The sequence below is a fragment of the Pongo abelii genome, chromosome 4 (assembly GCF_028885655.2).
Source record: "Pongo abelii isolate AG06213 chromosome 4, NHGRI_mPonAbe1-v2.0_pri, whole genome shotgun sequence".
In the NCBI taxonomy this organism is placed as follows: domain Eukaryota; kingdom Metazoa; phylum Chordata; class Mammalia; order Primates; family Hominidae; genus Pongo; species Pongo abelii.
This window is the reverse complement of record NC_071989.2, coordinates 20,613,412-20,631,150: the sequence shown is the minus strand read 5'-3', so window position 1 is coordinate 20,631,150 and position 17,739 is coordinate 20,613,412. Positions and strand designations below refer to the sequence as shown.

At 34.5% G+C, this 17,739-nt stretch overlaps 1 protein-coding gene across 1 annotated transcript in view; it reads left to right on the top strand.

Annotated features, from left to right (window-relative positions):
- LOC100438597 (nuclear pore complex protein Nup50-like) overlaps positions 1-17,739 on the top strand; it is a 338,065-nt gene that overhangs the window by 55,251 nt on the left and 265,075 nt on the right. The window contains exon 2 of the mRNA XM_054555441.1: positions 3,950-4,011. The gene's annotated coding sequence lies outside the window, so the exon portion shown is untranslated. The remainder of the gene's footprint in view (positions 1-3,949; positions 4,012-17,739) is intronic.

Below are 17,739 nucleotides of genomic sequence, written 5' to 3'. Positions count from 1 at the left end.
CATGTAGTTCAAACCTATGTTGTTCAAAGATCAGCTATATTTCCAATTTCATCATTTAAAAGCTCTGATTGGTGCATAACGACAGTACATGGTTTTGCTAATATTCTTTTACTACATAGCACAATGCCATCTCTCTTCTAGCTTTCAGTAACATCCCTCACTTTCCTCTGAGCCCTCCCTCAGAGGGCTGAGGGCCCGAGAATCTTCAAAATCCAGTTTTCTAACAATTGGTTCAGGGGAATTTAGACTTTCACTCTTGTGCTTCTTCACATCCTTCCAGCTTCTACTAACTTTCTGGTTTCAAAGCCAGTCACACTATTTTTAGGCGTTTGTTGCAGCAGCACACCATTTTCAAGTCCCAAACACTGTATTTGTTTTCTGTTGTGGGTGATAAATTATCTCAAGGTTTCCTTGGGTCAGGAGTTTGGACATGGCTTACCTAGGTTCTCTGCTCAGGGGCTTCACTAGCAAAAATCAAGGTTTTAACTAGGGTTTGATCTCATATGAATCTCAGGGTCAATACACCTGGAGTTCACTTTTTGATTACTCATAGCAGCTTTCTCTGCGTTCTTTGGATGCAAAACCGGGCAATTGCCACGTCTTCACTATTCCTGTAGTATTACGGTATTTTAGGACTCTTGGTTTCTGATTTAATGATACTGAATATGTAAGTATGAAAGTAATGATAATCAAAACCATCCATGTTGTAAGAATTTGGCATTGAATTGAAAAATAATCAAAATTAAATACAAATAAATAAAAATTAAAAATCATAACCATATATGTGATAGTTAATTTGTTCATGAATTAATTGGTGGCTTGTTGATAATGCAATATCATGTTAGAAATACTTATTTAAGGTTAAACAGCATTAAAATATCCAAATTTATGTGCAGTTTAACATTACAAACACAACTTTTCACATGGCGGATTGCCCTTTCTGCTGTTTAAATTCAGTTATTGGAATGCTGAATGAAACCAAGTATGGTAAAGATGGTTAGCAAATTAAATGAGTAAATATTGGATGAAGAAATAGTTATTGAACATGAGTTTTCCTTGGAGGAGGACATGACTTCAGGAGAAAAGCTTACTTCAACAGACATCTTCTACGTATTTTTTTTCTTACTGACACTCTTACAGAGAGCTTCTGATTTTTAAAAATAAAAACTTGAATTCTTATTTTTATTTGGCCTGGTTCTATAAAAACACAATTAGAAACTTACAACAAAAGATTCTAATATTATGTTATTATGCTGCCACATAATATTATGTTTTGCTGTTGTTATTTCTGGACAGCGTGTAGAGACTTTAGTTACTGTGATTATATTATAAACCTGTAAATTGGAGAATGAATTGAAATGAAGGGCTCTGCAAAATAACATAGAAAATTTTTAAGTAGTGACCTATATAATAAATGAGAATATGTTTTGTACAACTACATATATATTTTTAAACATTTCTTCTCTAGTTAAGAGTGTACTTTATTATCATTTCAAGAGCTCAGACGTGAAAATGAATACTGCTGAAATTTTCTGTAAAATAACTTGCATTTTAAAACATTAGGCACGCTGAGATTGATGAAGGAGACAAGATAGTGTGATTTAAAGTGAAGTGAAATATATGTTTCTTAGTAGAAGTAAATATTATGAATTCTTTTTCAAAAGTATTTGAATGGATTGTTTCATTGCATTTAAATAAATGTATACAATGCAGGAAATTGAATTGTTTATTGGTGACATTTCCTAATTGACAATTTTTGTCAATATGCTAAGAACTATTATAACTTAATTTTCTTTTGTCAGATATTAAACAGTTATATAAGGAGACTGTATCACACTTCAAGTCAGAGCTGTGCATTGGGCTCTATGCACTGCGCATGGTGCTGCTTATTCTGTGGTAGCAATAGAGCCAAGATAAAATGATCAGGCATATGCTTTTCCTTATTTCCAAAGAGCCTATATTAACCTTAGCAGAAAATGTGAGCTGTGTATAAATAGGTCCCCACATGCTTACACATTATTTTCCATAGAGTAGAATGTTCTAATAACTCAATTTTTAAAATTATTGCTTGGAAATCTTTGCTGCTTCTCACCCCAAATCATGTGAGCATGGGTTATAGTATACATATTCTGCATTAGTTATGATTAACACCAGTTCCTAATGACAGCCCACCTGAACACTGTATCATCACTAGTTCCTGGAATTAAACTTGGAAATCAGTCACATCAGATATTATTTACCTCTTAGTTTTAGGAAGGTCATTTTGGATAAGGTCCATGGAGGTGTTCTAGTAACCCTGAAGCTTATGAGTGCTATGTGTTCTAATAGAATCTGAAAGTTTTGCCCTGATAAGTAGATAGAGGATGATGATTGATTGATAGATAGATAGATAGATAGATAGATATAGATAGACAGATAGATGGATGGTAGATAGATAGATAGATAGATAGAGATACATGATTGATAGATAGATAGATAGATAGATAGATAGATAGATAGATAGATAGATAGACAGAGACCACCAAACTACTACGAATCTCGTTTTTCTCTTAGTACTTCCAGAACATCACAGCCCATTTCCTACTTTTCTCATCTTAGTGATTGCTATTTCTCATTTCCCTGACTTTAAAGGACTCAGTCCTTAAATTTCATTCCTAGGTAACCCCTTCCAGACACTTCAGACTCTCTTCAACTCCAGATTTTTTTTCTCCTAGATACCAGTCATCTATCTGGTATCAGACATTTCTACTTTGATGAACATTGACACATCTTAATTTCTGTCTTTATAGCACTTAGGATAACCTGATATACAATATATATTCGCCTATTTGGGTATACACTTTTCTCTCGTCCACTCCTCCCAGCATTACCAAAATATAAGTACCATGAGAGCAGTGTCTTTTATCTCTTTTGTTATGTGTTTTATTCCTAGTATAAATAATAATGTTTGGCACATAGTAGATACTCAATAAATAATTGCTGAATGACTGCCATACTCCTAAAGTATTTGAGGCATCTGTTTGACCTCTGTAAGTGTAATTTTTATCAGTTTTAGGAAATAGAAATCATATATCAAATCACATTGTCAACTAAGGACATGGTAAGCTGATTTGGGCTAAGAAGGTCAGAGAATAAGCATAATTCTTATGCTCCTGCTTTTGGGTTCTGAAAGGGATTATTATCTTCTGAGAACACATTTTTACCTCTTAGTTTTCTTCTTTTAATATTGACTTTCCAATGTTAACACTTTGATCCAATGAGCATTATGTTGTGTATACATACAACATATGTATTATTTGGTATAATGCATGTAATGTATACATTAGGGATTATATTCAAGTTTTAATTTATTGAAATATCTAATAGTTACAATTCTAGAGCAATATATATTTTTTATTGATTTACAATACTCCCTTGTTAATCATATTATATTTTAGGTTATACTGAACCTTGCTTCTTGCATTTCTATTCTGATCTTTCATATTCTCTTTGTTTGAAAGTGTAGTAGTTATTAAAATCATAAAACATTAAAGTTATTACAATAACTTATAAACATTAATATTATGTAAAATCACTAAAATAGTTTATATTTAAATTTTGACCATGTTTAAGGCATAATACTAAGTTTTTAAAAAAATTGTAACACTGAAGTTAAAACTTCTTTATGTCTTGATGTACCAAGGTCAAAGAAGACTAAATTGCCCATATCTACATGGCTAACACATGACAGAGCTAAAATTCTAACTGGACATAGTTTCAAAATGTCATGCCCTAAAAAGGAAAAAAAAATCTAGCAGTTCAACTTCTCAAAAATTTATCTCTTCAAAAATGTATTTGCTCTCCAAACTCAGTTCTGTTTGATGTATAACATAATCAATATGTTTTAATTATGCATAGATTTTTATGTGTTGAAATATATGTTTTATATTTTTGTTTTATTTTTATGCAGGACTCAACCACAGCAATATATAAGAAGAACACACACCAAACATTCCTGAAGTGATTTATAAGGTAAAACTTATAATTTCTCTTATAAATTATAAATTTATAAATTTCTGCTAAAACATTTCTGTAATACATTTCTGTTAAAATATTATAGAAATGTCAAAATTGTTGTCATAGTTTCTCTTAAGGATCATCTAGAATTACACTGAATTATTTAGAAATTTAGCATCTTCTGTGTTTTAAAATCACTCTTTAAGAAACTCAACTTTTGTTTATATACGGGGGTACATGTGCAAGTTTGTTACATGGGTATATTGTACCCAGGTAGTGATATTGTACCCAGTAGTTTTTCAACCCATCCTCCCTCTCCTTCCCTTCTTCTTCCAGTGGTCTTCCATGTCTTTTTTCCCTTTATTTATGTCCATGTGTGCTCAATTTTAGCTCTCATTTGTAAGTGAGAACATGTGGTATTTGTTTTTTGTTGTTGTTGTTGTTGTTGTTCCTGATTTAATTTGCTTGAGATTATGGCCTTCAGTTCCATTCATGTTGCTGCAGAGGACGTGATTTTATTCCTTTTTTATGGCTGCATAGTATTCCATGGTGTATTTGTACCACTTTTTTTTTTTTTTATCCAATCTATCATTAATGGGCACCTAGGCTGATTCCATGTCTTTGCCATTGTGCCTAGTGTTGCAATGAACATACGAGTGCATGTGTCTTTTGGTATAAAGATCTATTTTCCTTTGGGTATATACACAGTAATGCAATTGCTGGATTGAATGGTAGCTCTGTTTTAAGTTCATTGAGAACTCTCCAAACTTCTGGCCACTGTGGCTGAACAAAATTTACATTCTAACCAACATGAATAAGAGTTCTCTTTTCTTCACAGCCTTTCCAGGATCTGTTGCGTGTGTGGTAGCAGGTGTCATTCTTTTAGTTCCATGTTTAGCACTCCCTTAAGGACCTCTCGTAAGGCTGTTCTAGTTGAAATAAATTCCCTTAGCAATTGCTTATCTAACAAAGGTTTTATTTCTTGTGCACCTATGAAGTTAGTTTGGTGGGAAATAAAATTCTTGGTTGTATTTTCTTTTCTTTAAGAATGCTGAAAATAGGCTGGGTGCAGTGGCTCATGCCTGTAATCCCAACAATTTAGGAGGATGAGGCAGGCTGATCACCTGAGGTCAGGAGTTCAAGACCAGCCTGGCCAACGTGTGAAACCCTGTCTCTACTCAAAATACAAAAATTAGCTAGGTGTGGTGGCACATGCCTGTAATCCCAGCTGCTCGGGAGGCTGAGGCAGGAGAATCACTTGAACCTGCGAAGCGGAGGTTGCAGTGAGCCAAGATCGCACCACTGCATCCTAGCCTGGGCAACACAGCTAAATTCCATCCCAGAAAAACAAACAAACAAAACGAATGCTAAAAATAGGTGTCAATCTCTTCTGGCTTGCTAGCCTCATGTGTTTTTGTACATGACTTTGTACATGATGTGACCCTTCTCTCTAGCTTCCTTTAAGAACTTTTTCTTTTGTGTTGACCTTGGTGAATCTGATGACTGTGTGCCCTGGGAATTTTCATCTTGTGTAGTATCTAGCTGAGCTTCTCTGTATTTGTTGGATTTACATGTCAACCTCTAGGGAAATTAGAGAAATTTTTGTGGACTATATCTTCAAATATATATTCAAGCTGCTTATTCTCTCCCCTTCACTCTCAGGAATGCCAACGAGTCATAGATTTGTTCTCTTTGTATAATCCCATATTGCTTGGAGATTTTGTTTAACTTTTTACATCCTTTAAAAATTTTTGTCTGACTGAGTTAATTCCAAGAACCAGTCTTCAAGCTCTGAGAGTCTTTCCCTGGTTTGGTCAATTCTACTGTTAATTCTTCTGATTATGTTATTAAATTCTTTCAGTGAAAAGTTCAGTATAGTTCTTTTCAAAAAATGATTATTACATCATTCAGCTCTTGGATCATTTTACTGGATTCTTTGGATCCTTTGGATGGTGTTTTAATGTTTTCCTCAATCTCGATGAGTTTCCTTAGCATCCAGATTTTGAATTTGGTATCTATCATTTTCATTATGTCAAACTAGTTAAGTTCCATTGCTGGGGATCTAGTGGACATGTTTAGAGATAAGCAGACACTCTCACTTGAATTTCCAGAATTCTTCTGTTGATTCTTCCTCATCTGGGAGAACTGATGTTCCTTTACCTGTGGTGTATGTTAAGTAGAGTTAGTTGGCTATGTTTCTGGATACTTCAGAGGGCTAGTGCTCTGTACAAGATCTTTATGTGTCAGTGAATTCTTGTGCGTAGTTTCACAGGTGTGCATATTAGCAAGATAATTTTTGGTGTTGTAGTTTGGGATACAACCTAGTAGATGATACTTTAGTGTAATGGCTGGGAGCTAGGCTACTACCCCGCTGCATGAGATGGTTGCATGTAGTCAGCCATCTTATCCTCCCAGCCCTAAAATTACTCTTTTAAAGAATATTATTTAATCTATTGTTTTCTCAAAGAAATTAAACATTTTTTTATTGGTACACTTTTTTTTTTTGAGATGGAGTCTCACTCTGTTGCCCAGGCTGGAGTGCAGTGGTGCAATCTTGGCTCACTACAAGCTCTGCCTCCCGGGTTCAGGCAGTTCTCCTGCCTCAGCCTCCCGAGTAGTTGGGACTACAGGCGCCCGCCACCACGCCTGACTAATTTTTTGTAGTTTTAGTAGAGACGGGGTTTCACCGTGTTAGCCAGGATGGTCTCGATCTCCTGGCCTCGTGATCCGCCCGCCTAGGCCTCTTAAAGTGCTGGGATTACAGGCTTGAGCCACTGCGCCTGGCTTGGTACACTTTTTAAATGTCATAAGACATAGGACCAGCAAAGTTCCATTGACATTATGCCAACTTTTAGAGGTGTTACTAGATTTTTGTTGTAGTTCAAATGTAGAGATATAACTGTTTCTATTATAATCATTTACCTGTGTAAATCTGTTTTACTGATAATGTTTACTAACACAAAAGCCCTTATCATTGAATACCAACTAATTATAATAGGTGTCAATATTGAAAAATATAAATTGATAGTTGATAAAATATACCTTTCACTATTTTGATGAGTGATTTTTTTTTGTTTTTTGTTTTTTGTTTGAGACGGAGTCTTGCTCTGTCGCCAGGCTGGAGTGCAGTGGCGTAATCTAGGCTCACTGTAACTTCCATCTCCTGGGTTCAAGCAGTTCTCCTGCATCAGCCCCCTGAGTAGCTGGGACTAAAGGCACGCGCCACCATGCCCAGCTATTTTTTGTATTTTTAGTAGAAAGGGGGTTTTACATGTTGGCCAGGATGATCTCAATCTCTTGACCTAGTGATCCACCCGCTTCGGCCTCCCAAAGTGATTAATATTTTTTATATACAGTTGCCTTGCATAATAAAAAACAGCTGCATAAGTATTTGAATTTTTTTATCAAAAAATGAAATATAAGAAAGCAAGTATTAAATCAAATATACTATTTTAACTTACTTTGTGTAAAGTACACTTCATCACACATATTCTATATAGTTTCCTAACTTTTTAGATTAGTATGTATATGTGGTATGGAATTCTCATTATTTGTATAAATGAAAAAAAATAAAAGTGCTGGTATTGCAAAACATTAGATATTCTCAAATCAAATCTATTGTTTCATATAATGTGCTCATTATTATTTTTGAACATTAATTTGAAATATGGATCTTCCCTTTTGGTAATATATTAAATGCAATGTAGCAACAGCAAAATATAAACCAAATTACAATCCATTCAATCCAAAGATACAAGGCCATCCAGTTTTTAAGTGTAGATCCCTCCTGCCTCATCCCCCACCACTATATGTTTCTTCAATGCTCCTCAAAATACTCCAACCTTGATTACATTACAAACTCTTAGCAAGGTTGAGTTTTTCTGTTACATAGGCTCAGAACATATCCCTATTGCAAATACAATGTTTTTGTTTGAAAATACTTTTTGGATGCAGGAAAACATGTTGTAACAATAAACAAGATATAAAAAGCATATTATGAAAGATTTTGTAGCATACATGGCTTAATTATCTAATCAATCAATCATGTTATTAAAAATAAGCATAATTTTATCTATCAGTGAGAGCGTACTTCATCATTATGGCAAAAATACAGTGGGTGGGTGTGTTTTATGAAAAAAATTGCATCAACATTCCTGTCCCAGAATGCAAATGAAAAATTTATAACTTTAAAAATTAAAATATTAATTATGATTTATTATTAAATTATTTATTATGTTTAAATTTTACACCACCATCCCTAAGTCTGTAGGTAATTGTACACAGAATTATATTTATACCGAACATTTTTTTCTGCATGTTAGAGCTAAGTTTCATAGCACAATTTCAGAAAGGGTTATAGTGGAGCTTGCAGAACATCACAAATTCTATCTTACAAGTTAAAGCTCAATTGCAGCTCAATTTTTATGTTAGTTCAAATTTCCATGGCTTTAAGTCAAATTAACAGAGTTACATGTAATGTAAAGGGGAGAAATTTGATGACACTGTTCACTTACTGAATTTTATCTAAATGCATTAGTCTGGCTGGGTGCTATTGCTCACACCTGTAATCCCAGCACTTTGGGAGGCCGAGGCGGGCGGATCACTTGAGGCCAGGAGGTAGAGGCCAGCCTGGTCAACATGGTAAAACCCTGTCTCTACTAAAAATACAGCAATTAGCTGGGTGTGGTGGCATGCGCCTGTAGTCCCAGCTACTCAGGAGGCTAAGATAGCGTTCTTGAACCCAGGAGGCAGAGGTTGCAGTGAGCCGCTAGATGGCACCACTGCACTCCAGCCTGGGCGACAGAACAAGATTCAATCTCAAAAAAAAAAAAAAAAAAAAAAAAGCCGTGGGCTGTGGCTCACGCCTGTAATATCAACACTTTAGGAGGCTGAGGCGGGCGGATCACGAGGTCAAGAGATCGAAACCATCCTGGCCAACAAGGTGAAACCCCATTTCTACTAAAAATACAAAAATTAACTGGGCGTGGTGGCGGGCGCCTGTAGTCCTAGCTACTCAGGAGGCTTAGGCAGGAGAATCGATTGAATCCGGGAGGCGGAGGTTGCCGTGAGCCTTGATCACACCACTGCACTCCAGCCTGCCGACAGAGCGAGACTTCGTCTAAAAAAAAATTGTCAGACTCCAACATTACTGAAACATTTTTAAAGGAAGTGGAACAAAAACAAAACAAAACAAAATGTGGAAGAAAAGATTTTACACAAATTGTCTTTGTAAATTGAGCCCTAACCATGTCTTTATGTTGACTTTACATTAAATCTCAAGTAATCTTTGGCTCTTTTAAGTTATTCTTGAAGTGGCATTGTAAAATATAACATTCTGAGAGCTTAAATATCAAGAGCGTTTAATCAGTGAAGACAGACTTGGTGTTAATATCCCTGAAAAAGGAAATTTTTTTCTACTATTTTGGTTAGTCATGTTTGTAATTTTCATCTCAATTTACATCCTTAAAAAAAAAAAATCCCCAATGTGGGAGCCAGCAGTTTCCTAGTTAAGGATGTGGGCTTTCATTTCTGAAGAATGTTCACACTTTTCTTCTCATTTATAACCGATAACAGTAAATATTTCATCAAAATTTTCTCCAGACAAAAAAATTATCAAAAAGGCACATTTTCACTTTAAGCTAATGATTGATTTGTCTTTACAATAGAATGCAAAAGATGCTTGTTAATTTTTTTAGCGAAGTAGAACCATAAACTGCATTATAAGTTTTTTTTTTTAAATTATACTTTAACTTTTAGGGTACATGTGCACAACATGCAGGTTTGTTACTTATGTATACATGTGCCATGTTGGTGTGCTGCACCCATTAACTCGTCATTTAACATTAGGTATATCTCCTAATGCTATCCCTCCCCTCACTCCAACCCACAACAGTCCCTGGTGTGTGATGCTCCCCTTCCTGTGTCCATGTGTTCTCATTGTTCAATTCCCACCTATGAGTGAGAACATGCGGTGTTTGGTTTTTTGTCCTTGTGATAGTTTGCTGAGAATGATGGTTTCCAGTTTCATCCATGTCCCTACAAAGGACATGAACTCATCATGTTTTATGGTTGCATATTATTCCATGGTGTGTATGTGCCACATTTTCTCAATCCAGTCTATCATTGTTGGACATTTGGGTTGGTTCCAAGTCTTTGCTATTGTGAATAATGCCGCAATAAACATACGTGTGCATGTGTCTTTATAGCAGCATAATTTATAATCCTTAGAATGGCAATCATTAAAAAGTCAGGAAACAACAGGTGCTGGAGAGGATGTGGAGAAATAGGAACACTTTTACACTATTGGTGGGACTGTAAACTAGTTCAAGCATTATAAGTTTTAAAAGAGTAGGCCAGGCGTGGTGGCTAACGCCTGTAATCCCAGCACTTTGGGAGGCCGAGGCAGGTGGATCACGAGGTCAGGAGATCAAGACCATGGTGAAACCCCGTCTCTACTAAAAATACAAAAAATTAGCTGGGCACAGTGGCAGGCACCTGTACTCCCACCTACTCAGGAGGCTGAGGCAGGAGAATGGTGTGAACCCAGAAGGCGGAGCTTGTAGTGAGCCGAGATCACGCTACCACACTACAGCCTGGGCTACAGAGCGAGACTCCGTTTCAAAAAAAAAAAAAAAAAAGTTTTAAAGGAGTTAATAGTTATTTCATAATTTAAAAGACTTTCCCAAGTTTAGTAGGCAGTACATAATTTATACAGATTTATACTAAAGACGTATCTCACACCATTTTGATGAAGTTTTAAAAATAATTTTAAAAAATCACATAATGAATTTTGCTTGATCACATTATTTAATATTTTCTCTTCCCTTTTGTCTTCAGAAAAATGCTGAGTACTAATATATCTATTTTTGTACAGTTGATATTAGAAACAAAGATAAATACTTTGCTGCACTTTTCCAATAATACTTTAGTTGTTTTTCTTTGTGTTTATTTCTATATGCCTTTCTTAATCCAATAGGTATTCCCTATGTTATTACATTAAAAAATCAAGCACATTGTATAACCTCACTCATGGCAATATGTAATAGGCTGTAATTCTGTAGTCATTAATATTTATTTAGTGCATCCAGTAAGTGATTGGTGTTTGTAAACTCTTTTACTCCTCAAAATTACTCTGTGATATAGTTGTGATTACTTTCTAGAAGAACTGTGGATAAAATTGAAATGATGTTATTTTAAAATATCAACTAAAACAAAAATAATCATATTAAGTTCAACATTCGCTTATGCTTGTATTTTTAAGTACAAAGCAGTGAAACCTGTCAAATGCCATCCAACAATCAGCATGGAGCCTCTGCCTGCAGAAGGTCACACAGGGTTGACTTATTTTTGTTTGGTTTGAACTGGTAAAAACTCTGGTTTCTAGTTACAGTTGTTGAGAGGTATATACTCTGTTTCCTAAATAAGTAGTTCTGGAAATGGGCATCAGAGAATTCTCTGTTTATGAGAAAAGTGGTCCTCAATTGCTTCTTCTGCTGCTAGTTTGGGTGCAGAGGTCCATGGCAAGGAGAATTTGTGCTTGTGTCTCAGATGAACGTTTTTCCCTTGTCACATAGCCGTGGTAGATTTATAAAGACTTGTTATCCTCTGTCATAAAGCTGACAGTTTATGAGAAAGAATATGATTATGCACTTTCAAGTATCTTGCACATTTGTTGATGAACAGTATTATTCATGTTGCTTAAAGTCAAGCATCTCTTTTGCTTACTCAACAGTGTCAGCTGTTGGAAACATGTCTCATTGAAGAAATAACCCGGATCCAGTCAGCAGTAAATCTATCACCTCAGTATTCTAAGTCTCAACAAAATCTTCAATTTCTTTGAAAAGTAACCTTCTATGAGACTTCAAAAAAATTCGGTGACCACACACTTCCCATTTAATATAAATTAATGGAAAACTAGTGTGTGTTTATAAACAAATAATGTTTATATTTTTGGAAGATTGTGAAGTAAAATAATTATTTATTAGAAAAATGTGGATAGATATTTTAGCGGTATAGTCTTCTTTGAGCTAATTGCAAATTTTCTCATAAATTTTCTTGTTTCTAAATATTCTGTGATCTTCCACTTTAATTAAAATCTTTATAACTTTTTCTACTACTAATTATTTAACTACTCTCTATTATTGACAAATCAGAGTGGCAAAATGTTTTGTTTTAAACTATTAGAATTGTCATTTTCCTAAAAATATATCTTTTTTTTTTTTTTTTTTTGATGGAGTCTCGCTCAGTTGGCGAGGTTGGAGTGCAGTGGCGTGATTTTGGCTCACTGCAACCTCTGCCTCCCGGGTTCAAGTGATTCTCCTGCCTCAGCCTCCCTAGTAGCTGGGATTACGGGTGCTCGCCACCATGCCCAGCTAATTTTTCTGTTTTTAATAGAGACAGGGTTTCACAATGTTGGCCAGGATGGTCTCGATCTCTTGACCTCGTGATCCACCCTCCTCGGCTTCCAAAGCTCTGGGATTACAGGCGTTAGCCACCATGCCCAGCCCATCTTTCATTCATCTATTATGGAATACCAATTTCATCTTACCTAGTCTGCTGTCTTAACAACTGTAGTTAACTAACCATATCAAGGAAAGTGTCTTTACCGTATTTATTTTTAAATTTTACCTTTTTGCCTGCTCTATTGAACCCCCCTTCCCCCAAGGCTAGTTAACATTACTTCGCAAAAGATAGATTCATATATACTAATTATATTGAACTAAGGAAGGAAAGTAATGAAGGGCCAATTTTATAGGATATACCTCCAGAAATACTCATGGAGTATCAGGAGGCTGAGATCTGATAAGGGGTAGAGAAGGAACAGCATCTTTATTCTTGGTCCATTTGCATGAACTGGTTTATAGGATTAACAAAATGTTAGGCTGCATGGTTGGGAAGGCATTAATTGTGAAGGAATGAACTGTGGTTGATATGGCTCCTGTGGACGAGGAGATGGGAGAAACCCAGGAAGAAGGATATCAGGGGTGAGTTGAGCATGAGGAAAAGAGCTGAGTGGCCAGGAGTTGTAGTAGCTGATTAACCTATCATGTGATGTTGCCTTGATTTTGAAAATCAAAGAAAGCAAGATTTCCCAAATCCTAGGTATTTTCATGTTATGCATAAAAATATGAGATGCCAATTTAAAAGCAATTTATTATGTGATTTGGATATGAACTTTCATTTAATATATAGAATAATCCAGTTAAACAGGTATCATGTTTGTTTTATGGATGAGGAAACTAACTTGATTAATTGTGAATTCTTCTGGAACTGATTCCTTGCTTTTAACCATCATGAATTTGGGATGTATATAGTTTTATTCACCCAGAAATGCGTCATGGTTGAGGTGATCTGGTAATCAAAGCCATTGGTTTCTTCTTAATTATTAATACATTATTATCTTACTTGCATTTTTACTTCCTGCATTTTTCCCTCAAGTAAAATAGAAGAAATCCTATTTCAAATACCTTCAAAGCATGTTCAAAATGTTGCTTCTTTATGAATTTTTTCCTGCCTAGAGTTTTATACCTTTGATTAAATTCTCGACAGATCTGCTACTTAAAAGAGTTTCAGATAAATAAAAACAACAACAAAGGAATAGACACAAATCATACTGAAATATGGATCATTTGGAAAACACAGCTGTGTTGGTAACTGGTTTACTAATTACAGTAAGCCATCGTTGATATACAAAAATAATGAATAGTCACTAGAATAAAGTTTGTGCCGCTGAGAGAGGATTTTTATAAGGCAGTTTTATAAAAGAATAGCATGGCCTCTATACACATTTTCTGACTTAATTTCTGTGTATTTAATTTGATACATTATATAATTAACTCAAAGACAAACTGTGTAGTAAGTAGTTGTTTGGGCCTACTACTTTTGTATTTAGCAACACCTTATGAATCTGTAGATAACATTTTCCATAATTTTATATGCTACTGCTTGCTTCTCTTTCCATAAATTGTGGTAGTCTTTCTTCAGCTAGTCATCAATCAACATGGTCCTCCATTAAAACAAGTACAATAATAATGACAGCATCACAGCATCACCCTGTCCCTTTCTGCTTGAGGGCTTGCAAAGCAAAAATAAAGTTAACATTAGCTCTTGCTACATTAGCTATATATTACTCCCTTCTGAAAATCTGTATCATAGCACAGTTAAGATTAAAAGCTACTTAGACCATACTTTCCAAGGAGTGACAACAAATACTAAGGATTTCTGTGCTATAATAGTTCTCCAAAGGTTTTTATCGTGCATTATATGCATGTTTTTATGTGTGGTATGGGTGTATTTTAATAGGGGGCACTGACCTAAATCATATCCTTCAACTTTATGATCATTTTTGAGTAATTACAATGCCAAGCTCTGTGCCAGGCACTGCAATTTAGGTTAGTGATCTCTTTGATTGTTCTTAAAATCTGATAAGAAAGGTATTACTTTTCCGATTTCTTCAGAGAAGAACTTATTAAACAACTCAATCTAGATCAAGTGGGCATTCACACTCAGGTTTTCTGGCTATAATTTTAGAACCTTCTCTCATATCACAACTGGCCTGTTTGACAGCTATTTTCTTTTTGCCTTACCCTGTGCTGTAATTCCTGTTGTACCTCAAAAAATAAATTGTTTTTCATAATATTTGTTCTTGGATTCGAATTCAGGCATATTTATGGGGATATAAAAATGATTTAGAACCTCTTTTGATACAGCTTCACTCGCTTCAAACTAGAGTGTACTACAATGTAATGCCATCTTTTTCAACATTATTTCAGAAATGGTGTATCCAGATTGTTTTGTATGAAGGTAAAATAAAGTTTGGGTCTAATTCCAGTGTGAAAGAGGGTTTTATTTATTAAGCCTGTTCTGCAAGGAAAAGAAAAGCCATTTTATAGAACTGAGGACATATCTACTAAAAAATGGCTGTTAACTTCTGATTTAATGCAACTCTTGGGTGCCAGTAAATCAGCAAGAGGGATGCCAAGTCAAATATAAGATTTTTAAGTTTGGAGGTTTCTTGTGAACGATTGTTTTTTGCAGTTAAACTCAGACATTAAATCTGTCGTTTAAAGGCTGAATAGAATAAAGAAAAGACAAACTAGATACGTTTGTTTCTTTCTCTCTCTTTCCTTGATTTAGGAGATTGTTTCGCTAGGGTCTTTATTTATCTTACTGGCATATAATTTTTCAAGTTGAATGCAGAGGAAAAGACATTACAAGCAACAACATGTATTTGATAATAAAATAATACATTATGTAAAATCATGTACAATTCAAATTTTGAAAATCATGAACTTTCAAGAAAACATGTAATATTTTCATCTATTTATCATAATCAAACTTTATTATTTTATTTTTATGAGTCCAAAACATGAAATCGTCATTTTTTAGGCTTAAGTTATTCCTTAAATTTTTAAAAACAAACCAATAAGAAATCAAGATTTTTTGAGAAATTTGGAAGAGGAGGGTTTGTTCAAATATATTTGGTTGTTCTTTTCTACTGTTGCAATGATGAGGTTAGTTCAATATGGGCATATGGGCTGGAGACATTGAGTTCAAGACATTGCCAGACAATGATGGCAATGAATTATCATCATTACAAGATGATAAGTCTAATAATCTCCCTGCAGAACTCATTGTTATGTCAGAAATAGTTTTTTGAACAGAACAAAATATGTGGCTCATGCTTTTGTGTCACTGCTTTCTTTTACAGTCTTATTCTGAAAACTTCTTTATCACATTAGGTTAGATCATGCAACACGAAATTTCAAACATAAAATTCAGCCACCCTCAGCAGAGGTTGTTATAAGATAATTTGTGTGTGACAACTTTTCGTTGGTGATATTTATTTGTCTTTTTCAATCATGTGTTAAAATCATAATATTTGGCATATATATCTTCTAAGCAAAATATATAAATACTATGTAATACTCAATATTTCAATCAGTCTTCATATATTTTTAACTCAGGAATGTCAAAAATTTTCAACTGAAAGTCCAAAGGTCTGAGCATACAGATCTGTCTGCTTTTTGACTCTTATGAGCTGGGTGACCTTGTGTAAATAGTGTACTTTTCTGGGCCTCTGATTCATTCATTATATGATAATTAGTGGTGGGACTGAAGTGGAGGTTCCCAAGTGCCAATCCTTGAGCTAGTACCTTTCCATTATAAACTTTCACTGGTCTAGGCTACAATGATAAGCATAATTGCTGAGTTTATTGTAATAGTATATTCTTTTCATTTATGAGTTATGCTTTATATAATATTTTGTATTATAATTGTATAATCATAAAAGTTTAAAATCATATTATAAATTGTATAATCATAAAAGTTTAAAAGACCATAATACAAAAATTGGCCTTTTGGATGGCTGGGATTCTTTTTTGGAACAACATAAATGTAAACATACGTTTTGGAGGCAGAGATATTTCTATTTACACAGTGGGCTAGATGATAACATAGAATCACTGATGATTTTATTAAATGTAATAATGGTGTCATACTTGTCATCATGTGAAAATATAACTTTGTTTCCTAGTGATTCATGCTAATTTATTTAGATATAAATTTCTTGATATATAGGTTTGTTATAAAATAATTTGTCAAAATATGTGAATAAAACATATTTGCCACAATGTTCAGAATTGTTAAATCTGGATTACAGATAGAATGTGATTGTCCACTAATAATCCTTTATGTAGGCATTTTGCTGCTAATTGACTGCCCAAATTGGGGCTAGTTAGGTAACTTTACAGAGACAAAGTTCTAACGCATTAAATGTGAATAAAAGTGAGATGTCCTCCTCCAGGCACAGCCTATGGACAACTCTTATGCCTGCTTCTCCAGGCAGCTTCAACTTCTGGCTATCTAACCGGAAGAGACACTACACCCAGGAAGACCTTAGACTCCATTTATTGGCTAGAACAAAGCTTTTGATACACTGAGTCCCTGAGCCACTGCATAGAAGAGGGCTAACCCACATATCTACTTACTTGCCCAATACTTTCATGTGAGCAAGAATTAAACATGAATTGTATTTGAACCATTGTAAGATTTAGAATTAATCTTACTACAAAAACTGACCTTATCATAAGTAATATAGTGATGATTGTTTTCTTGCTTGATTTCAATGAAGAATTTATTAAAAATGGCAAAGTAGAATGGTTTGAGTTTGAAAGACAAGAGAAAGATTAGGTCAGAAATAAAGCATAGAATATTTAAATATTGTTATGGGATCATGTTTTTCTGTCTATGCAGCTTCAGTGGATTTTTCTAATTAAAAAAATAGTTTTAAAGCAAACACAACTATAAAAAATACTTTTCATAATATATTTGTGAAAATAGACAGGTAATTCTTGGATAGCTATTCCATTTACAGATATATATATATATAATTTTTTTCTCAATGAAACCCAAAACCTAGAATCAGCCTTAAAAGTAGGGGATGAAATCCTGTCATTTGGGGCAACTTGGATGACCCTTAGAGACAGTATTACAGGAATAAGCCAGGGACAGAAAGACAAATATCATATGATCTCATTGATATGTGGAATCTTTAAAAGTTGAACTCATAGAAGTATACAGTACAGTGATGTTTACCAGAGGCTGCGGGGTGAGGGAGTGGACGGGGAAAAGGGAGATGTTGTAATAAATAATAATGCATTGTATATTTCAAAAATGCTAAAAGAGTACATTTTAAATGTTTTTGCCACAACCAAATGATAATCATGTTGGGTGATAAGTTTG